We start from the raw sequence: 25,420 nt of genomic DNA, 5'->3' as shown, positions 1-25,420 counted from the left end.
ACTGTCAATTTTGACAGATATTTGACAGATCATTTATCAAAATGGCGCCGATAGTTTATAGTTTCTCGGACATCGTGGGAGGTGGCGCTACCTGTCATCGATGTGTGAGGACTTGGGACCTCTTGACCCTAAGAATGAACCTATAATCATGGCCTTTGTTGTTTTTTTATGACAACATTTCTTGAATGAGTATTTTGTTGCTTGTTAGTTTGTATATCCCCTGGAAGTATTTTAATCTGGTTTCGTTAATCTTCATTTAATCTTACTAGTACTTACCGCCATACTCAGAGATATTTAATGGTAACTTAACCCCAGTCCTTAATAATTGCTTTCGGTATAAAATCGTTGCTAAGCAATAGTTTAAGTAATCTTTAAATGCCTCTGAGTACGGCTGTTAGACACATTTTAGTACATTAAATTTTAATGACTATAATCTTATACAAATACGGATCTCAAAAATCCGTAAAAATTAACAAATAACTAACTAGTTCCTTATTTAACATAACAATATTACTATTCTATAAACATGTCATCACTATCATCACAGACGGCGTTCTTGTAAATAATGGTTTTTAATTAAAGTAACCATGTGAGGACAAGAACTCAAATCTTGGATGGGTCTACGTAAATTATTACCAAAATTGACTTAATTAGGAGCTGTTTATTATGTTGTCTTATAGCTATTAATATGTCATCAAGGGTAAGAAATTTTGGGAGAGAAATGTTGTGTTTTGAAGTTAAATGTTAACATGAAAAGAAAGAAAGAAAAATGAAAAATATCGTGCTAGACATATATAAATATACACATACCTAGATTGATAACTATTAACATCTTTATGAAATAATTGCATCGATAGATAAACGAACGGCAATGAATATTCATGCAGTCTATCTTATACTCGTAGCCTACTTAGCTACTAAATCCTTAACAAAATCAAACACTAAATAGTCTAGTAACCTGTCTACAACCAAAACGTTATCATTCTTAGAATTATAGTGTACATTCTAGAGAGGAACGAGTCTCAAACTAGATAGTGATGTTATCATAGTCAGGATGGTCACTCGTCCTCACTAAGTAACGCCGGTCGGTATCCTGTACCGAGACCATACACAACTTGGGCAATTTAAACATGGAAGTACTTATGAACTGCCCTGACTACTCCGCAGGTTTAGGGGAGCAATGACCTATATCCTAGCCGCACTGCACCTCACTCCACAACGATTCAACTACACACCCACGTCACAAGCATACTAAACTCTATTTTTTGTGCATTAGAATCCAGTTCTAATCATAGATTTCAGGACGTGCATCCGAATCACAAACGTCATACGTCAAATTTGGCGGTAATTGTAATATAAAACTTATTCGTTTGACATTACGATCGACATTTAAAATTCGGTCGTTACGTTTATTGCCGTTTCGACGTTCGTGTGCTTGTGAAGTTTATGTTTTTTAAGAATTTATACTGAGTCGGCTGGTGGCGTGTTTGCCTCGGTTATTTTTAACCAATCCAAAAGTTTATTACATACGCTTACGCAATTAATAGGAGTTTTTATTGGACCGGTAAAGGACTAAAAGCGTTTGATCGAGCTAGAGATGCGTTCAATGGTATTATTTCGGGAACATTTGGGTGCATGCGGTAGTTAAAGGAATGTTCTTACAACACTGTATGAGCTTCTCATCAATGTAATTGTTGATTCTGGTATTTTCGACTTGTTTCTGGAAGTTTAACTTGTCGTGTGTAGCCAGGACTTGTTTCCTTGTGAGTCTTTGAATACTTTTCTAGTGTCCTTAGAACATGGGGTAGTGTTTTGTTTAAGCTATTGATTTCCTGTCACGTTAAGTGGTTTGCTGTCCTTCCAATTACTTCATTAACTTACGTTTTGTCTTCTTATTTTGAACGTTGATCAATATTGTTGTAATTATTATATTTGTAGCTTTGTTTAGATAATAAGTTTTCATTAATACACAATCAAAATTTCCACAACTGTTTGTATCCATAGGCACATTTTAGGTTAGGTACAAACTATTGACTTTACCCATTAATAGAAGTGCGTCGTCACGTGCAGTGTAAATAATTGCATCGAACACTCCAAGAAAGTAAAATAATTCACAATAAAATATATTTAATTTGTTCAATTAAACCAAAACTCATAATCATTAACTTTCCCGCGCGTTCTCACCTGAGTGCGATACGTCACTTTAATAGTCTATGGTTTGCCTCTACATTTGTCTCTGCTAATTGCCATTTGCTATCGTTTAATTTCATTCGTTTGTTACAAGAGTTTATTTAATTCACTTTTAAACTGGTAGCGATGACTTGAATACTAAATGAGTAAAGGGAAGATTAAGTTCTATTTTGTAGTAGATACTGCCATTTTGGGCCGTGTGCTTAGTGATAGTAACATTTTTTTTTCGAAAAAAATCGTCTGAGATACTTCGTGCACCTCTGTAATGTTACTGGAATACACACATCAGAATTTTTAACTCTCCTTGCAACCACTATATGGTAAATTAAATACATTTATGGTTTTGACCCAAACTCGGAAGCTAATGACAAACTAATTACCGAGACTTTGTTGCTGGATTAAGACTGGTAAAAGAGGAGGTAGGATCAAAATTATTCACCTGGTATTCAACAGTTTTGAAACGGATAAAATTTAAACATTGTAGGTATGTAAATACTTGTAATAATATTTAACGCGTCTGTGTAATATTCCAAAAAGGGCAACAGATAGAACTCAGCGGTATCGAGATAAAAGCTACAAAATATATCGATTAATGAAAAGAAATACGTTTAACTTACATAACTCGAGTTATAGAGGGCAGGTGTGAGTTAATTTTAGTTACTTTATAGAATAAATAATAATATGTAGTACCACGCTGACTTGTTCTTACTTTGTACTGAATATGTAATGAAATAATATTCGGGCAATATTTTATAGAATTTTATTTATTGATCTCGACTTGCCTCCTTGATGTAATGGGTTCCAGATAGACTATGTGTTTTGCTCCGAGTTTGTTTCTTGGATTAAGATAAGTATTTACTTAGTTTCTGCCGTACTCAGAGACATTTGATGATTGCTTAAACTACGCCTTAGTTACGTTTTTGTTCCAATAAACATAGCTAAGGGCTGGCTTAAGTAATGATTATACTCTGAGTACGACAGTTAGATTTGCTCAGGCAGTCTTACTTAACAAATGATTGCAAATTTGTCTCACCCTTGTGAGCCCGTGATAGTACTCTGCTGGACTTTGAACTTCTTGATGAGAGAAGTTTTCTATAATTTTCAAGCAGATTTTTAGACCACTGATTACTCGGTTTGCCCTTGTGCCAAGGACACACGTGCTTAACACCCGCAAGAAGAATGGTGTAACCAACAAATGCATTCAAATCTACCGGCGTCACCACACAGCATGCGGTCTAGAATAAATGCATCTAACAAATAGTACTATAAACACAATCACAATTGAACAAGTATGGATAACCGAAAACGCACGGTTTGTTTCATATTTTGATAATGTAATTAAGATAGCCGCGACTATGTTACGTACACAGCAATAAAGCCGCTTTATGTTACGACGCACACAGTAATAAAGGCGACTTATAACATTCATTATTTCCATGCTTTACTAGATTTTAATAATACAAATGTTAACGCGAGGTTTTATAACATTTTCTATGTAAAGCAATCATTTGATAGATAAGGTACGATAGTGGGATTTGTAATTATTTTGTTGTTTTGGTTGATTGTACAAGTGTTGGGTGGTTGTAGGGTTGGTGCGATGGTCGGGATCGGCAGTGACAGGCGCTTTCGATTTCAATTTTTTTTAAACGCCACTGTATTTTTCACCTGTGACGTAGGTGCGTTTACAAACATACAACTTCACATACATATGACACTCAGACCCAGAACAACAATTTGTGGATTACACAAAGAGTTGTTCCGTGCGACAATCAAACCCATGACACGTGGTAGGTACGGCAGCTAGTTGCCTAGCCACTGCGCCAACCGTACAGTCGAAGAAATTGGATGGTCAGAGGTTGTAGGATTGTTCGATTTTGGAAATCATATGGTTGGTTTCTTTTAGATCCATTTCAAGTTCTGGACTTTAGATAAAGGAGGCATAATATGTCTCCTTTATTTGTTCCTTCGATAATAATGTCAGGACGCCCTGAGTATCCATTAAAGTTTTCAATTAAAATGCAAAGATACAAAAAACTGCCATGTCCTACATGCATTGTAGACGTTGATAGAATTATTTTAATTAAAACTGATGTTAATTGTGCCAAACATTTACATAACAAGAGGGAAAAAGAAAAAAGATGTCACTCAGCACTCTGCTATAATTTAATGTCATAAATGTCCCATCTACGAGATGTAGACATTACAGTTTTGTAAAAAAAGTCATAAAAATGTCACAGCTGATATTACTATTATACTTCCATAATGAAGTTATAAAACTGTTATAGGATATATTCAGAACATATAAACATGAGAAAATCGAAGGGCCCTGCATCGAAATTGAATTTATTGCATTAACAGGCTTCAATGAAACTATAAGGACTATGAATTTTCGGTTATCCCACAAACAAGTATGACGAAAATCGTCAAAATTGCACCACGAAAATTGACAATGGGGCTTAACAAGGATATGGTATGGTATTATCTATCACCCTTAAAATTCACCACCTAACCCTTACATGTGGAAAGCAATAAAGTATTGAGTATTAAATGTTCTAACGAAAATAGCTAAAACTCCTAAATAAGAAAAGGACAACAAGAAAGAAACTCAAAGAAAAAATATAAACATGTATGTCCAAGGACTTGTACCCGATAATGACCCCATTCAATCTAAATAGGTCGTTCCACCCCAGAAGGTCAGTACCCTGGTGTAACAGGACTATGGTTTTTTGGGCGATAGCCCGGACAGGGTCCATTTTTTATCGAACGCCCTACGAATGATTTTACTTATATAGGTACCGTTAAACACCGACTCACGTGGGAGCGATCCTTTGAGATTTATCCGGAGATTTTTCTACCACAAGTATATTTGATCCCGAACATTTTTATAGAAATATATAAGGTATCAATTTCAATAGTCGTACATAATGTACACTTAACATTGACTCTTGTAACGACTAATGAAACTCGAACACTTTGCATAAAGACACCTGTTGTGCACAAATAAAATTATACCCCACCACATCAGCTTGTTTTAATAATATAGTTTTAATAACTCAATGAAACTTATGCCTGATAAATATCCGACCATGTTGCTGAGTGCAGGACAAAATTTTTGAACGACAATGAAAGGTCATAAGGCACCTGTCCGGTATTGACAGCGACATTCAACCTTGTTGACATTAAATCACACACATATTTACCATATTTGGCTTGTAAACAATTTAACGATACATGCGTATGAACTTGCTTTATTTTTTCATGCATATTTTTTATGTCCAGGGCCGCAACGAACTTCACCTTTTGAACTTGCTGATTGTAAGTTCGCTAATTAAAATTTATTACCTGTTGACTTCTTTACGGCTGAGCCCTTTGGATTTAATTTCATAAGCCTTTAAAATGTCGTGTATAAAACAATGTACATTTAAGGAAACTGTACTAGTTAGTCATTATAAGAAACAGACATTTTCAAAAATATTTAATTAGTGAACAATGTTAATTAATTTCGCGACAAGTACCAGGGTAGCAGAAGTCGCGAGGAGGTTTAAAATGATCGCAATCAATAGTACAGTTATCGTGAGTTGGACAAATCCTATGGTCGCGCGTGTGTAGCTAAGAAGACGCCCTTCCGCATTCCGACGGGCCGGCGACCTACTGCGCCAGTGGCCGCGTATCCCTGATCCTGCCGCGGGCTGCGCTAGCGCACTATCGATACTCGATGTTTATTACTTTAGCTGGATGCTGTTAAATATGGTGCCGGAGTGAGAATATTCGAATTGGTGTACTAGGAATTATTGAATTTTGTGATTCGTGGTTGAAAATTAAATAAAATATTTTTAACGTCAAATTTTTTAAAATTTATTATTCAGTAAAAACTTTTGCACAAATTATTTATGAAAAACTGCTCAGTGTTTTTCTCTATCCCAATAATCACACTGAAATAACATTGTAATATTATTGCAAAAACATAATAACATTTTCTAAAACCCTTTTAATTATGGAACATCTACCACATTGCAATATTTTTTGACTTACGCAACGCAATTTATATCTCCAGCTCAGTATGTCCTTACCACCACCAAATCAAAACAAGAATCATCGACAAAAACATTTGGAAACACATCCCTAGCGCTCAGTTTAACGGGTCCCACTCCCAACCCCACATAGTGGACTAGCTTACATAGGTACCGCTAAACGATACATCATAAGTTTAGTACTTCGGTACCAAATAGCTTATTATAGCCATTCCTATCTTGTAAGTGGTTGCGATTATACCGTAGCAGCTTACTCCGGAATTTAGGACTAACGGTCGGCCTTTATCGTTCTCCTATGATTTATGGGCTCCTGGTATATTTATTTATTTATGTTTGTATTTTGTATCTTCGGGAACAGTGATGGAGGGCCCAAGGAATTGGTTTGACTGATAGTAATGTTTTTGATGGTTGGGTATCATGCTTTTTTTTGGAATGGATTGGAAATAGAATTGTCGTGTGTCGTGGATGTTGGTTGGATATAAGTCTGTATGGAATGCTTGAATTTAAATTGTAATTAGTAATTAAAGAGTTTGTTGATGCTAGAACAGTGATGTTTCTTTTGCCTGTCTGCTTTGTAAGAGGTGCAAATATCCTTATTAATGAATTCTTGTTCGTTAGTCTCGCGAAAACTCCAAAACAGCTGCACCGATTTGGCTGTTTGTGAAAGTACAGGAAAGTTTGCCTGGTAAGCTAGTTTTAGATAAAAATAATGTTTCTTTTGACTGCCCGCTGGATAATCCAAGGTGCAAAAACCAATCGTTCAATTTCCATGAAACATGACTAATTTATTCAAACAATATGGTAATGATGTTTATTCAGTATTCTTTTGTTTGTGTGCGTGTTCTTTTAATACAAGTCTTGACTTAGTGACTAAAGATTTTCAAAATCATAAAAATCAGATCGGTCCGAAACCACGAAGCAAGATCGGCTTCACATCGACAGCCCACTCCATTTATATCAAGTTTATGATATTTTAATAAGTGTATCGTATCACATACGCGTGTAATTACGTGTAAACTTGACATTTCACAGATTTATACGTAATCTCTTGATATCCATGAACTCTTGGTTACGTGATCAGTGGCGCGAGCATTTTGTGAACTGAGATTCTGTAATTTTACTACAGTTAACTGTGTAACTTCATATTTTTACATATTATTTAACTGAAGGAACTATACAATTGACCAGCGGTGACGGAAAACATCGTGAGGCAACCTGGGCTTAGTTTCTAATTATATAGGTAAGTTTGAAATCGTCATCCCGCAATAAGCAAGTGTGATGATCAATCTTATTTATTGGTAGACATAGCTTAGCACTGGTGGAAACAGACTCAACTAAGCTATGTTTTTTTATATGGAAAGATGCGTGCTATGGATGCTTGCTATGATGTGTGCTATGCATGGCGTCACTACTATCGATACATCGTATACTTGACCTGCGCATCTTGCTCGCATAGCTTAGCTATTACAGATTCGTAGCATAGTTACATAGCACATCTCTTATGGAAAACCACTCTTAACAACCCTTCTCCATGCAAGGCTTTAGGTCAGCAGTGGCCACTTATAGGCTGTCGATATGTGTAATCAGTCTTATGTCGGAATACTCAAACGCTGCTCAATTTTAAGACGCTCTCAAAACTAGTTCTGTCCCTATCAATTCTTTATAAAATGACAGAGATAGCACGATATTTAAGTACAACTTAAAATTGAGTAGCATTTCAGTATTCGGGCGTTAGTTTATCAAACCGAACGAAAACTAAGTATTGTCTTAGGTTATGTCCAGTTAAGTCATAGTCTACAACTGTGTCATAGACTTGTTTATACACCAGATAACTGCAAGTTTTATTACATATTTAATTAGGAATGATATTAAATACATTGTTGTATGTATATCTGTTCTTAATAACTGGTATTTATATATGTATCTACAATTATGTGAATGTTGTTTGATGCCAATGCTCCATTATTGGCTTTATTATTAGAACATAATATCTCACCATTTAATCCTCAGACAAATAAACTGAATGGCGATCACTTATATGGCTTAAATGTAACTACAAGTAGTACTTACTCGTCTACAGAAGCATAATTACAACTAAATATTTCAACGAAAATCGAAAACTAAAAAGTGACATGCGGCGCGGTTGTTGCAATGCCATATTTGTAGTGTTCAAATTAGTTTAAAGAGGAAAATACACGTTTTGGCTTTGATTTTGTTCCGAAAACAATTGCTAATAAACATCAAATGACTCTGAGTACGGCAGTAAGTCCAATTTTTTTTACTATCACCAGCGACGCTTGAGAGCGTTCTGTTTGAACCAAGTTTAGTTACAAGTTAGTTAGTTTTCTGATTAGTTAAAAAAAAAAATCGTTTTACGGGAGTGTTCCGTATACACCTGTAACTTATGATCCACTATCAATTAGTTAGAAAAATATAAAATAAAAAAAGTAAGTATAACTAGTTCTAGCTGTATTAACCTTTTATATACCGAATATAAGACACAATAGAAAATACATTGTGTCTTGCGTGGATACGCGTTTCGGTACATGACGGGTTAATAGACTAACTTACATGTAACTAGTACCTATTAGAACTTGAAATGGGATATTTACCATGTTTATTTGTGTCTAATAGTTTCCGATATTTCGGCACTGTTGCAAGCGCCATGATCACGGATAGTAAATATTTCGTTTCAAGTTCTAATACTAGTGTAAGTGACCATGTCAGTTTAAAAACTTATACATGTAATTAACTGTTAGTTCAATATAGGTGAATCAAACACATACATACGTTACAAGACTTACAAGCCTGGCATAGGTTAAAGGTACCAAAAAAAAATGTCTACAATTTAGTTTTGAAGCCGTTGTGTAATATTCGCATATGGAGATGTAGTACTTAGTATACAAATGTTATGGATGAAACACACGTAACGAACGAATGATTGACGCAAGTGAATTTTTACTAACCCTCTCGCCGCTGGCCGTCTGAATAGGAACTTAATTTGTCGTTTCGTGGTCTTTAGTACCGGGATATAAGTTTTTAAACTGACATGGTCACTAGTAACATCATTAGAACTCAAAACGGGATATTTACCATGTTTATTAGTTTTTACGAGTTTCTGATATTTCGGCACTGTTGCAAGCGCCATGATCACGGATGAACTGGAGTATATGCGGGTGGATGTTTATAAGAAATATCGGAAAGTCATAAAAATTAATAAACATAGTAAATATCCCGTTTTGAGTTCTAATGATGTTAAAGTACTGGATTTCTTTCAAACGTTGCCCTATACTAGGATTTTCTCCTGTGTCGTGGGTGCGTTTACAAACATACAAGTTCACATACACACGATACCCAGACTCGACACAAAAATTTGTGAATCACATAAAAGAGTTGCTCCGAGCGAGAATCGAACACGTTACACGTTACAGTAAAATAAGTAATTTTTTTTTATCATATTATATTAAGTGATCTAAATACACATTTAATTAATCCATTTATTACTTAAGTTGCGATTGCTGAAACTAATAAACTGACGAAAAAAAATATTTTCTCACGCAGCTAAGCGTTTGACACACACAAATTAATTTGCCAGTCTGTCGTCACTCCCCAAGGAGTTTGTGTGGGAAATGCGGTCAAATCACCACTACTATGCAATCACTAGGAATAAATTATACTTCCCTTGAGGATACCACGGATGCGCCTGCAAGTCTGCTGTGAGTAAACTGTCTTGAGTCCATTCCCAGGTCAGGTAGTATTTTTTAGTATCGACAGTAGTATTCATTTCTTACTCACCCCTTACCTTATCACTATTACTCTAATGAACAAACAAATAAACTAGAAGTTTGATTCATCCAAACAAATTCATCCAAAAAAAAACAATGATGTTTGTTCGTTAATTACTCTGAAACTACTGAACGATTTGGCATACAGGATAATCTGAAATGGGTGATCGGATACTTTTTATCCCACGGGACCGTACATAATTATTTTTCATTGGAGTAAAGTGTGTTGTATTTTCACATAATGTTAGTGTAGCTTGGATTTCCGCAAAGTAACGCCTGATTCTATTCTACATAAAAATATAATATATTCAACGTCATCAAAATCAAGTAAATAGTCCGCTGTGGCCTTAAATACCGAGTGTGACCGCTACAAGGTTAACTTAATAAATATTCTTTTACCTAATAATTGTGATCGACATTCAAATATATTTGCAATACTAATTGTAATACATAATTAAAACTTGTATGTTTGACAATTGTTTTGCTGAATACGTTGTTAATTCGCAATAAACAGTTGCAAATATATAATTTTGTTCCTAACAGTATTAGGTGTTTATGTATATAGGTTATTTGACTAGCCAAGTACTTTTTTTTAAACATGCTGACTATATTATTAAAAGTAGTGGAAAAAGCCAAAAAACAATTCGAATCGGTATACTTGTCTATACTTTCTAAGATTACTTAGACACCACTGACTAACAGTGAAGGAAATCATGGTGAGGAGAACCCGAGCTTATAATTCCTAATTATATTATAGTTTGAAATCGCCAACCCGTATTGAGCAAGCGTAGTGATTAATGCTCAAACCTTCTCCGTGTGAGAAGAGGCCTTTGGTCAGCAGTGGCCACTTATAGGCTGTTGATGTGTGTTTGCTTGTCTGACCAGACATGTGCATATTCGATGAAAGGTAAAGAAATGTAAAATAAAGTGGATAGCACTTTTTAATTTCTACTGAGGTATTCAAGATTACGTGCTCCTACGGGGTTTTTTTTAAACCGAAATTGCCTTGCCCGACCCGGGAATCGAACCCGAGACCCCTAGTCCGGCAGTCGGCACTCGACCAAAGAGGCAGCCTGTTACTTTTACTTGTGATTACGTGATTATGAGTCAAGGTCAATGTGACAATACTTATAAACCTATCGATCATGAGTATCAGCCACAAGACGTCTACTACTACAATATAGAGCTCCTGAGCTTCCTGACACCATCGTGAATAGTCAGTCACAAATATTATGTATGTGTATATTCTATTTGAGACTAGCTGACCCGGCAAACTTCGTACCGCCTCAAACATTATTTTTCTCACCTTTTAAACCTTCCCTGGACTTCCACAAATAATTCAAGACCAAAATTTGCCAAATTGGTCTAGTCGTTCTCGAGTTTTAGCGAGACTAACGAACAGCAATTGATTTTTATATAATATAGATAGATAGATAAGTGAAACTAGTGTTTTAAAAAAATCTACCTGTTTTTAATTCTTTTTTTTTCAAAATGGCGGCTGTTCTTTACGTTTTATTATTGCAAATCTGTGCCAATTGTTATGTTAGCGCCAATACTAGCTTCTATTGTTTGCGCAAATTTCTAAGAATTACTTATCTGTGAGTATTTTTTGTCGTTTATTTTTGTTTTTTATTCGTTTATTTATTTATTTGGTTTTGAAAGCAAGTTGGGTGGTCTTACTGATTTGTGTTTTATGTGGTAAGGTGCATTTGTTTGTTTTAGTACTTAATAATACTTTGAATGACCCGGGAATTGAACCCATTGTTCAATGGTCTGGTTGTTATCACTTGTATCCGTACTGAAACGGTGTAAACCTAGACATGTGTCTTTTGTTAGGACCAGTTTATAACGGGTGTCCCAACAAGAACGCAAGATTTAAATTTGGCGCCATTCGAAGTATCATTGTTTGACATTTGAACAAGTGTTATTTTTTGTTAGTATAAGGTACGAGGTTAGTAAAAATGGAGCGCTACACGATTAAAAATGAGCCAGGTCAAGCGCAAACAGTCAATCATGGTGTTCGGTATCGTAAAATGATAACCAGTCTTATCGTACCTCGAATTGAAGAAATGGATTTGGAAGGCATGTGGTTTCAACAAGATAGCGCCACATGTCATACAACCAGAGAAACAATTGAATTGTTGCATCAGTCATGTCCCGGTCGTGTTATTTTACGTTTTGGAGACCAGAATTAGCCGCCTAGATCATGTGATTTATCACCATTAGACTTTTTCTTTGGGGTTTCTTAAAGTCGATGGTTTATGCGAATAAGCCGACGACGACTCAAGCCTTAAAAAGGAAATTGGACGCTGTATTAATGAAATACCGCAGCATTTATGCAAAACGGTCATTGAAAATTTCATTGAAAGATCGCGTATGTTTCAGCAAACCAGCGGCAGCCATCTGCCCGATGTATGTTCCATAGATAACCTCATACTCTCTACTTTACGAAATTATAAAGATATCACGATTTTTTTTAAAATATCTGCGTTTTATTTAAAATTTAAATCTTGCGTTCTTGTTGGGACACCCTTTAGAAGAGCTAATCTAGTGACAAATTGACCTTCTTTTTATCAGATTTGAAATTCTAGTGTTTGACAAACTTCAACCTTTTTTAGTTTATTTTATTCATGTGTACCTATTTGTTAATATGTCCTTTTCGTGTATATGTACTTAATGATGTGTATAAGGTACATTATATTGTGTATTAGAAAATACATAATATGACAGTGTCTTCGCAAAATTTTAACAGTTGGTGTGTTAAATGGGCCATCTGCAATTAGTACCTTAAGATAGTAAACCTTAAGGTTGAAAATGAAATAACTCAGTTTCATAATAATATAAACATCTTTATTCCCCTATATTATGCCTTTACTTTCTTAATATTGATATACATTTCAACTATCCTAGGGTGGGATTTCTTTCCGGACCTTTTTATCAAAAGAAGGGCGAAAGAGGGTTAAAACAATATTTTTTTTTAATCATTCAGTCTTTATTGGCAACACTGAATTTTAAAAAGTAGCCGCTTATATTTAATGCAGTCTTATCTAAATTTATCTACATATAGATTATATAAACTAATGTTTGGAGATAAAATATAAAGTGTAAGTGAGCATACAATAATGAGCGGAAAAGGATTGCAACTTTATTTACAATTTCTGAAGCGGAAGGTATAATATGGTAACTCGAATTGTTGGAAGTTACGTATTCAAGGAGCTGAGATATTACATAACTAGGAGTAAGAACTATTATAGTCTAATTATATATAATTTCTATGTATAGTGTGCGGTAAATTTTTAAAGGTTTCTTTTTAAAAATATACAGTCAAAGTGAAGAAAACCTTTTAAAATCCCTTTGCCTCTTTTTGCTTGTCAAAACATTGTTTTTTTTCTTAAAACTATCTACATTTTTATTGCTACTTTATTGACACAAGATATAAAAACTAGAAAAAGAAGTAGTAAATTTATTTAATATATCAATAAAATAACATTGGCTTATTATAATAAAGTTATCAATAATTTATATAAAAATACAAATGCTTTAGAGATATGTGCAATAATTCCCTGAGAAATTTATATCAGTCATATAAAAACTTATTAGCTACTGAGTATTAATTATATGAAGTGGGATAATGAACGAGAATGGATGATGATGGATGATGGATGAATGGATGATGGATGAATGGATGATGGATGATGAGGGTGATGAAGAGATGTGAAGCTGAAGGCCGAGGCTCTCGTTTTAACATCTGGAAAAAAGGAAAAAATTGGTTAGTTTATTGTTTATAACACATTTTGCTTATTTTTACAGAGTATAAGATAAATTTGGATATTATTAAGATCTTTTTTAAGCTCTTTGCCCATTACTTCTTTATCTGCCGTACTCAGAGTAATTTAATGGTTACTTAGCAATTGTTTTCGGTACAAAATCGTTACTAAGGAATAGTTTAAGTAATCATTAAACGTATCTGAGTGCTGCCGTATAATTTCTATGGTACTTTGATAGTTTAATGTTTCCATAAGTAATATAAAATAATAGGAGACTTATAAATCTTTAATAACGTATGTAAAAAAATCACAGGCCACCCTGTTTAGTAATAATAGTTATGATAAAATATTATGTAAATGGTTATGACTCGTTCCCTGAGACGTGTTTTCTATAAATAAATATAGTTTTTTCAATCTACATAGCGGAAGATATATAATACCTTCTGCACATTATTTTTTTTAATTTGTAACCTGTTTCTTCAGGGCGTTTATTACACTAATCACGCTAACAATGTGAAAAATGTAATTATTAATGTGAATGTTTGTTTGTTTGGATGTTTTTGTGTCAATTACGCTGAAACTAGTGAACGGATTTTGATGAAATTTGGTATACAGACAGGGTATGAGCTGACTTGTGTGATAGGGTGATACTTTTTTTTTCATAGGAACGCGGATAGATGCTATATAAATACTGTGTTTAATTTAGATATAATATATTGTTAAATGATACATTGATAATGCGTAAATATATTTAAAGATTACGGCTTTTCTTAGGTACGTATGCATTTATACCATAATATAAGATCTACTTTTTTGTTTTTATATGTGAAACATCGCTGTGTTATTTGGATGCTTTATAAAAAACTGACAGAAATGAGAATTTCTTATGAACTTAACCTAAGAAATATGAGTGTCATCTTGTCAAATTGTACAAAAAAATTAAGATTTATAACTACAAATGAAATTGAATCAAGTTTCTTTTAAAAGCATATACATACATAATTTGCATAGCTCACTTCCTTTTTAGCATAAAATACAATTTGTATTTACTCCAACATTTGACACAGTGAGTGACCGCCGCCATTTTTACCACAGATAATACCAGTTTTGTAAACTAATACTGTGTTAAACTGACGTCCATATTAACCAATAAATAAGCCGTCAGGTGGTAAGTAGGGAACGACATATTATATTTTTTATTTATATTTTAACATACCCTAATTGCCAACGTTTCAACTATAAAAAAACGTTATTAAAAGTTTAATATAAAAACGTTTATTATTATGTTGATTTAGACGGTTTTGGTCGGTAAACGAAGGAATTTTATGCTTTTATGCTAGTGAGATTTTAATTTTATTTTATGTCCCTATTTTTCGCAATAACTATTCACAAGGAGATTAAAAAGTATCTATTTATTTTTTTATTTAAATGTTCGTCCAATATCTTTTGTTTAAATAATTGCTAATCGATTGCAAGTAACTTTTTTACGTTTTCAAATAAAAAAGAACACATTAAGATTGTTTGTCACCAATCTGTGGATACCGTCGCATACAAAAGGCGGTACATTCTTTGACACGTACAACGCAACGACAAACAAACGAAACGACGATTTTTTTGCATAAAAACAATTTAAGCGACCACCTACATCCCTTCACCCCAAAACCATTGCGCATTTTATTACGCGGCCCTAACAAACTTCTTTAAAAACTTTTAATTTTTTGCGAAAAGGTTATTTTTTAACAAGCACCATTGCAAAAAGTGGGTGATTGTTTCTCTATGGGCTCGTCAGTTCTATTTGCGCAAGTTAATTGTTTGCGAATGGTTTCCATCCTTTGTTGCATATTGTTATGCAGTTTGCGGCGTCACTAGAAAGGATGGTCAACGTGTTTTACCAAATTTTTTATGCTTTTTAATTTCATAGTCGGGTCTGAAGCTAATGAATACGGCGACTGCCGATTAGTCGTCGCGACAAAGAATCGTAAACTTTGAAAATATTCAACTTGACTACATTATACGTAGCATGTTGGTAATTTAAAATACCTAATGTATTATAAAAATTAAATAAAATAGTAGATATCACATATTTTTCCTATCAGGCCTTCTACGTATGATCTCAAGGACTTAAAACGAATAAATGTTTGTAACAAGTTCATAGAAAAATTTCATATTTTAATTGAGCACCGAGACGAGCGGTTACATGTTTACTTTAATGGCGGTGGCAGTTGGCAGGCGCTACATTTTATATAAACAATTGCTACACATTCTGGACACAAAGGATCTAGTTTTTAACGCGACGCATCCAATTACAATCTACTGATAAAGACACTAATTATAATAGAAGTGTACTGCATGTCCTGCTCATGTCCTAAGGCAAAAAACTAGCCAATATTTGCCGGCAGTTGGCCCACTGCGCACCGGCCCCAGTGGTCATCCTTGGCTGAGACAAGCTCCATGCACCTGTCATTGTTCAATTAAACCTGGCGACACATTGCCTTAAATAATTCCTCAAATTGTATACTCGCATACAACGCGTATCCACGTATTTTTTTCTTCTAAATAAAAAACATATCTTGTCTGCCGCGCGCAGTTGGCGCTAGTCGATAACAGATGGCGCTGCGCTGCTGGACGCTACTTTAACATCTTCAGTTTATTATTTTCCTTTTTTTGTCAATTAAAATATTACTCATCTCATCTCATTAAAACTAAGTATGGAATCTATTAAAGTTCTCGAATTACGATCGTCATCTCGTGACTGCTCGGATCGTCAACTAGAACACTTAGTACCAGGGCAGCAGTAGTCATAAAGAGTTCGTACGTAACGTAACCTACTGGCAGCGCCTTCTCGGTAGTTCTGAATACCGAGTGTAAGTGTAAGTCATACGAAAGGACTTGCAGGTTGATTCGACCTGCCAAGATTAGGAATACTGGGATTTTTGCTAATTTAAGTGGAATTTAGTGTTCTGATTAATTATTTATTTTTTGCCTGGCAATATCAGCGTCAGCAATGCTATTTTACAAAATGATAACACAACCACATTCAGGTTTTCACATGAACGTATTTTTAATTTTCTTAATCCTTATCTAAAAAAAGAACACGGAAGCTAAAATGCCTTCCTTTATTGTAAGATCAAGAAAAGCGAGTTATCTTCAGCTTATTACGGGGAGACGAGGTACTAGGCGCGCAGAGATTGCGGGAGGCCAACTTGTGACGTACGTTGTAGTTTCAATGTTGTAGTTATATACACAGACGTGGGCACGTTTGGAGGTGTGCGTGAGCGCGTGTAGGCGCGTCACAATCACATTGCTTGACGACATTTTGACGTAATTTTTCTTTTTCTTTTTAGAAAAATGAGATTTTTGGTGATATAATGTCATTAGGATTAAATGTAAATACAAAAACAAAAAATTTGTTACAGCGTATTTAGATTTTAGGGACATAAAATCGAATCCGAAAAACTATGAATTTAAAAAATCCGGGCAAAGCGTCAAGCCGTGGCGTAAAGCGACTTTTTTCTAATTCGTAAGGTTGACGCTCTCGTGTTCACACGGGGGCAAGCCTTCACACGTTCGTGTTCGTTGCCTCTACGAACTGCCTATGCGGAAACACAACTTTGCTATTAACACGCGTTCCTTTACTATGAGATACTGCCACTTATGCACGTACATACATACACAGTATACGTATGTGCGAGGAAAGCGTTTTCACTACAACACACAGGCATCCGTCTAAATACAAGTGGAATGAGAGCATGCGCCGTGTACGCATACAATTCACACTTGTGTACGATTTTCCACATGTTGAAAGTTGCGTTCATGTTGTATTTTCAGATTCGTTCGTGAGCAGTTTCTATGTTTCGGGTACCAGGGGAGCAGAGGCAGCGAGGAGCTAGCCACACACACGTGCTACCGATGCCAATGTGTGCGTTATCTAAACAGCGCTCTTATCTAATAGACACGACAAACACATCAATTGGTGTTTTGATTAGAATTTTTATTTAAAAATATATGTGGTTTGATATTTTGTGGTAGAATTATGTTATTGTTTTCGGAATTGCGTGTTGCTCGGCGTTGATAAGGTGGATGCACCTCTAGAGTTGATTGAACGCCTGCGATCTCATCATATCCTAGTATATTGGCGTTCAGTGCAGTGGTGTCAATGACTTGATCGATGACGAATCCATCAGTAGCCACGTCAGAATAAAAAGAAGAAACAAAACTTATCTTTAGTGAAAAGGATCATCCTATTTTATCTTTTGATGAATCTACCTCAACGTTGGCGACATTTTACTTATGATGTAATTGTTTAATCTTGTTTTAAATTTATTAAATGAGACGGCGAAGTGTAGTTTCTGTCCGATGGTAATATTTATTACAAGGTGACGTTACCTGAATTTAATAACTATGGAAATATAAAACTGCTTGCACGTGGTCGTTGCTTAGATCGCTTGAATATTATTCTATAATGAAACAAACGAGCGCCTCGTGGAAAACGCTAATGCATTTGCATGATTTGAAAATATCTTCAATGTTATATTTTGAAGGTGAAGTTGCTAGGCAACAGCTGATACGAGATACAAGTGCAAAAATGTGATAAATATTTATCAATTGTAAATATTATGTAAAAAGATTAATTTTGTGAACGATTAATACAAGGAAAAATGTGGATTTAATAGGTCATCAAAAGACAAAAGAGTATCGTATCAAATGGAATAACAAAATAAAAAAAAAGAAACAGTAAGTACTGGCCATAAGCATAAGTGCAGTTTTAAATCGATCAGTTGAAAAAGGAACGTTGACGCGGATATTACGCCAGCCAGTATGTTATGCAAGGAATGACGCAACGGTCCGTATTGTAACGAGTAAGGTTGCAGATAAATTTTATTTAATTTTTCGTGTCTGTGGTCAATCTTTGACCCACTGACTGCATTCACTGACCGCCAGCTTGATGCACGTTCGGCTCGACCGCCTAAATGTCAAATTATAAAGTTAAATTCACATTCGCATATTTTGTTGTAACTTCATTAATTCGTTTCGATACGTTTGCACATTATACATAGTTTAATGAGATCATCCAATGCTATAATAAATAATGTTTTAAAGACAGGATTTTTTGAATTTATTGTAAGCGTAGATTTTTGAATTTAAAACAAGATTTGAATGAAAAATGATTATGATTGTCCTATTTTTAACGATATGAGATGAAAAACCAATGTTTTAGGTACAATAAAGACTCGAATAGTAGATAATAATCTAAAGCAAGATAAATAGGGTATATATTGAACATATTTTAGCAACAGACAGTATGTAGATATCGATGTTATTATCATTTCCATTACTTATAAATTCGTCAACGACCTGATTCAAGTCCATTATCGCAATTATTAAAACAATGACAAAACACAACCGAAATCAGTGATAAACGTTTGCCTTTTAAATAACTCGGTGCATTTAATCAAGTCATATGATTGGGAGTTGCATTTGATAACCGTTGGCCTTCGAGGTCGAATGGTTGCAAAATTATTTCTCACACATTCATTTCACACAGTTCCGTCAAACCTTTAGATGAAGACTGGTGAAAGGAGACATGTTGATCGCTAATTTATAGAGGAAACATAACAAATTGGCACACTTCGTCCACAGAATAGGAGCCAAGGCTAAATTCTTTTGATAAAACATGCTAAAATATCTTAGCGACATATCTGCATAATTATATTAGGTTTAAAAGGTTAAATACTTACATAAAATGATATATAAAATGGTATATAAAAATAGGCGCCATATTTTTGTAGGAACACTAGGAAGTCGTTTGAATTTGAGACATTTTTTTTATTATTATTTATGTCTTGTATTACATTTTTTTTTTAATAATAATCGGGATAGGAATAGATAATTACATTAAATGCCTCAATAAATTCATTGGTAGTTAATTAAAGCTTCGTTGGGCCATAGACAATATTGTATTATGTTTTTTTTCTATGTTTGTTCATGGCTGTGTTCAAACAAATAGGAACAGGTTCCAAGTTTATTGACTCCACCAAAATTCTACCAAACATTCCTTGTCTCCATATTTTTTGATAGAAAATTAAAAACATTGGATGATCATAGACTATGGGCGACTCGTTTTTTTTTTCCTTTAATCCTCGTTAGCTTACGTCATTTATATATGAGTTTGTATTCAATGAATGTTTCTAGATTTTTTTGTTGTTGAATTGAATTATTTAAAGTAAAGTTTTGTCGTGTTTGGTAATTTAGGCATTTTCGCGTGTGTTTTGTTATAAATATCTATTTGTTTTATACGTGATTTTTGAGTAATTCAAGTAATTCACATTAATTTCGGCTTAGTGTAAGTTTTTTGGTGAAAAGCTGTGCAAAATCTCTTGTTTAAACTTATTCTTACACGTTTAAATATTAAAAAGAGAGAAGACAATGATATCTGCACTTGATCATCGCATATCATTACTATTAACTCACACCCGTCGGTGCATATGCAAACAACAATAAATTTCGTGCGCGCCATTAAAAACTATTGTACAAATATTCAAATGAGTGTTATGCGCAGTTTATATCTCGTGTGCACGGCACATAATAGGCAACGATAGCAGATAATTAATGTCGGTAATTTGGCATGTTCCTAAATAATGATTTTTAACTTACATAAAGTACGCAGCACCTGCTGCCCTGGCCGTATAGCTCGTCGCGAACGCAACCCACTTAATTATTTAAACATAAAACCTTTAATTAGACCTAACAGCTGCCATTCGGCCTTGTATTGCACCTTTGTAATGTGACAAGCAGTATTTTGCATCGCAAAAACTATACATTTTTAACTCGAATTCATTCTGTTTTTACATATACGTGGTAGGAGAAAAAATACCGATCTTATACTTCTTTGTTGATATTTTAAGTATTGGTCACATTTATTCGTCTAATTTGCATGTTGTGTGATGCATCTGCTGATGTCCACATAGCCTTCGGGGTTCGTTTTCTGGTCTATTAGCTGTAGTAAGCACCTGTTCAATGAGCACGTTTAGTCTAAAATTAGACTTCTATTTGGTCCTATTTTTGACTTTCAATGCAGTTATGTCATCTAGGTCTCTTAATAGGTATGTTTTGACCGTCAATAATGTTTCAAAGATCAAATATTTACATTTTTGGTTCAGAGAAAGACAGATCAGTTTACAAGGCTGCGTAATTATGTTAAAGTAAAACATTATCTGCCATTCAGTTAAAAAGCAGTTCAAAGCCAGTATCGGAGCGAGTAACTCCCCGTTCATGTTCAAACCACAAATTAACCTCGACACCCGATTCTTTATTTTAAAGTTCAACGAAAAACCGGTCATATAACATTTCAACCCTACAATTTGCTAACTAAAATGTTCCTTGGCGATACTTTTTCAAATAATGCACATTTTATTTCGTCACTAACGTTGCAAATTGTTGAGTGTGTGTCGTAACATTGATTGTTAAGTATGTGTGTCGTACTTGATTTCATGTTTTTACATAATGTTGTGAAGTCTGCAGCAAATATCTGAGGCAAGTACTCGAAACTTATATTCATATTTACTTTAATGTGCGAACTTTTGAGAAGTGATTCGATCGGCTCGGCCGACTTTGCAATTCCCTGTTCAGTGGCATAATTTATGCACACGTAATGTCGGTAAAGGACGCGCCACGCAATAGTCCATAGGACACATCGACGTCACTACATCGCCCCCCACAACCGAGTAGCCACAGTTTTTGTTTGTACTGCGATTATCTATTCACCAACGGACATTTTAGGAAACTTGTAGCCAAGTCTTTAACCTCACCATATAACGTGTTTTATTACTCCTAGTTGCCCTAAAAAGAGAAATAAAATATCTTTTTCCGACTCCAGTTTTATCACAATCAAATTACGCCACATTAAGTTACGACGCGACCAGTCTTGACTATATTAAGTTACCAAAATAGATGGCATGAGTTTAAATGGACTAACAAAGGAAGAAGCCAACGTGCGGAGAATATTATGAGCAAAAAATATGGCGGGCTAGGGTGGTAGTGACCTATGATGACGCAATGCCGAAAACAGGCCACACTGCAGCCGCCAGAGGCTCGCAGCCCAACAGGGGTCAAGGAGGTTCATTGCGGAATATTGCTCAATCTCGTACAGACATGTGCGATCCTAAATACCACGTACCTACCCGACACCGTGAATCACCGTGACATCAATAAAAAAATCGGTTTCTAAATCCAAACTTTTGAACACGGTGACGTAACGACTCTTCCGTGTTGCATTTGTCAAAAATCTAGTTCAGTGTTGCAACTTTATGAAAAATAAAATGCAATAAAACCTCTTTTGTGTAGTAAATTGATATTAGCACGGTGTGAGTAGCGACATTTTTTGATGTCGTCGAGGAGCGTGGTAGCATCGTGTCCGCGTCTATTTTGAACTCCCGATCGGACGTTCGCCCGGTTGTTGAACTGGAATAATTCGGCAAACACAGGCACATTACGCGCTTGTTAATCTCGTGATATTATGATACGTGCTGGCCCGTGTGCCGATTATAAAATACCTTTGCTTGTACTCGTCTACACGGGCGCGATCTGTTTTTAACTTTATTACACCTAATGTAATTAACTATGTCTTGAAGGAAGTCGGTATCGAAACAATATTAACGACTGATTCCTATCAGATAATTGAATAACAGACTTACAATAAACTTTAAAAACCTCGTTTTAAAAGTTGTTTTTTAGGTTCGCGAGTAATATGACACAATAATGATAATTAATTATAGCAACGATTACATTCGCAATACAAATGAGCGTGTGCTGTGTTTACGCGAGGTGGACGCAAACATGCAGAGATGGGTCGCGGCTGTGTGGGTGCGTCGCTGCGCCAGTGTGGGTGTGTAGTCTCTGTGTGTGTACGTGGAAGCGCGCGATGAAATAAAATATGTCCGGTCAATGAACTCGCGGTCGGTGCCATAAAAATCGCGATACTGGCCGAAATTCGGACAGAAAGCCGAATATTCAACCTTATAATTGATATTACAGTGTGGAGTTTATGGAGTCATGCGGGGTATGGCGCGTGCTCTCAATTCTAAATGATCTTGTTTCGATGTCCAAAAAGTCCGAATACAGCGGCCGGGGAATAGGAAGGAGTACAGCTGTGCAACGAACTTTAATATGCAGCGTGCAGCTCTCGTGTCCGCCACGGCGACAGCTGTCCGATTCGCTCTTTGTCTCCCAGCACCCATTACTGAATCCTAATTTTAACCAACCCTTAAAAACGGAGACGTCAATCAAATACAAAAGGACTATCCCAATTCGGAATTTTAAATTTGATAAACGTCTCCCACAAAAAGAAAAGCAGAAAAGTAAAAAAGAGGGTAAACTTACTTGAATTGAATTTGAGTGTCGTCCAAACTGTATCGGCAGCGGGTTGCAATGTTTCTGTGGAAAACGTTGGTGTTGTTTCTATGGGTGTACATTTCCGGATTGCACGCGGCGCGCGAGTCAGCTGATTTCCATCCAATGACCTTGCCAACACGTCCTCCCTTCATTTTATTCTTAGTATTTACAGGCGATGAGTGGTCGTCAGTGGCCGGGGGCGAACCTTCTCTTTCTACAGGAGGAGGTCTCCCGCGGACTGGTGCCAGTGAATATCCTGCGTCTTCCGCAACACATCTTGTCTCATCGGAGATGGGGTTTAGTATATTTCCGTGGGGTCTAAACCGATCATTGTCACTTTAGTATTGTCCAGTAGGATCGAGTACTTTCGTGTCCATGTTGAATAAGTTTCTTATAGGATTCGGACAAAAATGCGGGGTTATAGATTAGTACTGACCGGTGGGGTCCAGAGTGGAATCCATGGCGGCGGCTGTTTGTTTTTCTAATAAAGTCCAGTTGGGTCTAGGGTTAATATATCCATGTTAGCACAGTCAACACAACAGTTCGTTAAGTGCACGGTCGCGAGTTTGGTTCGGGGCACTGTAGTGATCGCGCGTGCGTCGTGCCGGCCAATGAGACGAGCGGCGCGCCGCCGCGTTTATATGATAGAAGCGAGCTATGCACGCGACATCTGGCGGCGAGTGGACGAAACGTGAAAACATAGTTTTCCGAACGGCGTTATGTTGTACATTGTAGCAAGTTAGTGAGTCGAGGAGTTGAGGATTTTCTTATTTGTGTAGGAAATTGTTTGGGAAATGTTGTCAATTAATGTTGTTGTGTACGTCTGTGGATGTCGACGTTATTAAGAGGTTATTGAACTGGCGGGACATCTATTAGATTTCAAAGCCGAGCTTCTTCCTTAGAGACGTATAAAGGGTTTATGATCACATTCCTTGAGACGGTATTTGTGGAATTATGTTGGTATAACACTAAAACGATGCTCTTAACTTCATTACAGGGTTTGATACAAAAAGTAGATAAAAAGGGACTTTTATACAAGTTACAAGATTAAATATTTTGAGATAGGGCATTGCAATGATATTTCAATGATTTCCCTAGTCGTTCAATTAGTTATATCCGCGTCTACTATCGATTAGCTATTTTTCCAGCCCCGGGAATGATTCCGATATTAAAATTCACGACATAGGTATTTATATATATTCATTTATAAAATTTATTTATTTATTTATGTTCTATTGCAATATATTGGGATTTACAGTTCCAATTTTGTACAGTTTCCATTGGATACCGTTTTATATATCTATATGTATTATATAAAATAAGATATTTTTATCTGATTACGGTTTTTTTTATAATATTAACAGTTCTACATAGCATATTGATGTTCTACGGCATCAATGTATCGCTTAGAAAAGGTGTTTCCCCATTTCGCTATTTTTTTTTAATTAATTTTATACTTGGGGTTGAAATCTTTGGGCAAGCACATCTCCTTTACAAAGATATTGTAAAGAGGATGGTTAATATTTCTGTTGCGACCTAATGGGTTACCGAGGCTCCGGCTCAAAGCAGGAGTAGGAACGGGGTGACTTTTAGTCAGTAAGAGTCTGAGATTCTCTCTCGCCTCCGCGTCCAAGGCGGGAGAAGTCATTGGATGATTTTCCCCTCTCAAAAAAATAAAAACAGTCTTTTGGGCACCTTTCTTCATGACAGCAACGAGGAGTTTTTGATATGTTAGATAGATGTTATCATCAACTTTGAATCCTTTTAAATGCAATTAATTGAGTTATGTACTATGTACTACTAAAAATATAGTACCTAAAAATCTTTATATATTTGGTAGGTACATAATATTATGTTATAATAACTCCTTATATGGTGTACAAGTATTGACGTTATTCGAGTAACCACAACACCTGCTTACCTAATGTCGGTCAATTTCTACGTATTAATTTATTTTCTACCATCCTTCTTACTAATAACATGGTTAAATAATGTAATATGTGTAATGTCATTGACGTCTATGTAGAAAATTCGGGAATTCACAACAAATTAAAATGAAAACAATACGCATGAGAAAATGACATAATCTATTCCACATAATGTATAATACGCATGTATGAAGTTTAATGGAGTAAACAGATAAATATACATAAATATTAATTATTGTTTTATTTTAATTGAACAAATTAATAAGAAATTAGCAAATAATATTCCATAATACAGTTAATTAGGCGTTCTATACACAATTAAACTTTAG

General features: G+C 35.3%; 1 long non-coding RNA gene across 1 annotated transcript; it reads right to left on the bottom strand.

Moving 5' to 3' along the window:
* Window positions 1-12,834: 12,834 nt before the first annotated feature.
* On the bottom strand, window positions 12,835-24,074 carry LOC118270637 (uncharacterized). The gene is made up of 2 exons (XR_004783234.2): window positions 23,152-24,074; window positions 12,835-13,754 (listed from the first exon to the last, which is right to left on the bottom strand). It is a non-coding gene; the product is annotated as an uncharacterized LOC118270637 (long non-coding RNA).
* Window positions 24,075-25,420: the final 1,346 nt, after the last annotated feature.

Source organism: Spodoptera frugiperda, chromosome 13 (assembly GCF_023101765.2).
Source record: "Spodoptera frugiperda isolate SF20-4 chromosome 13, AGI-APGP_CSIRO_Sfru_2.0, whole genome shotgun sequence".
In the NCBI taxonomy this organism is placed as follows: domain Eukaryota; kingdom Metazoa; phylum Arthropoda; class Insecta; order Lepidoptera; family Noctuidae; genus Spodoptera; species Spodoptera frugiperda.
This window is presented reverse-complemented; position numbering and strand designations above follow the sequence as displayed.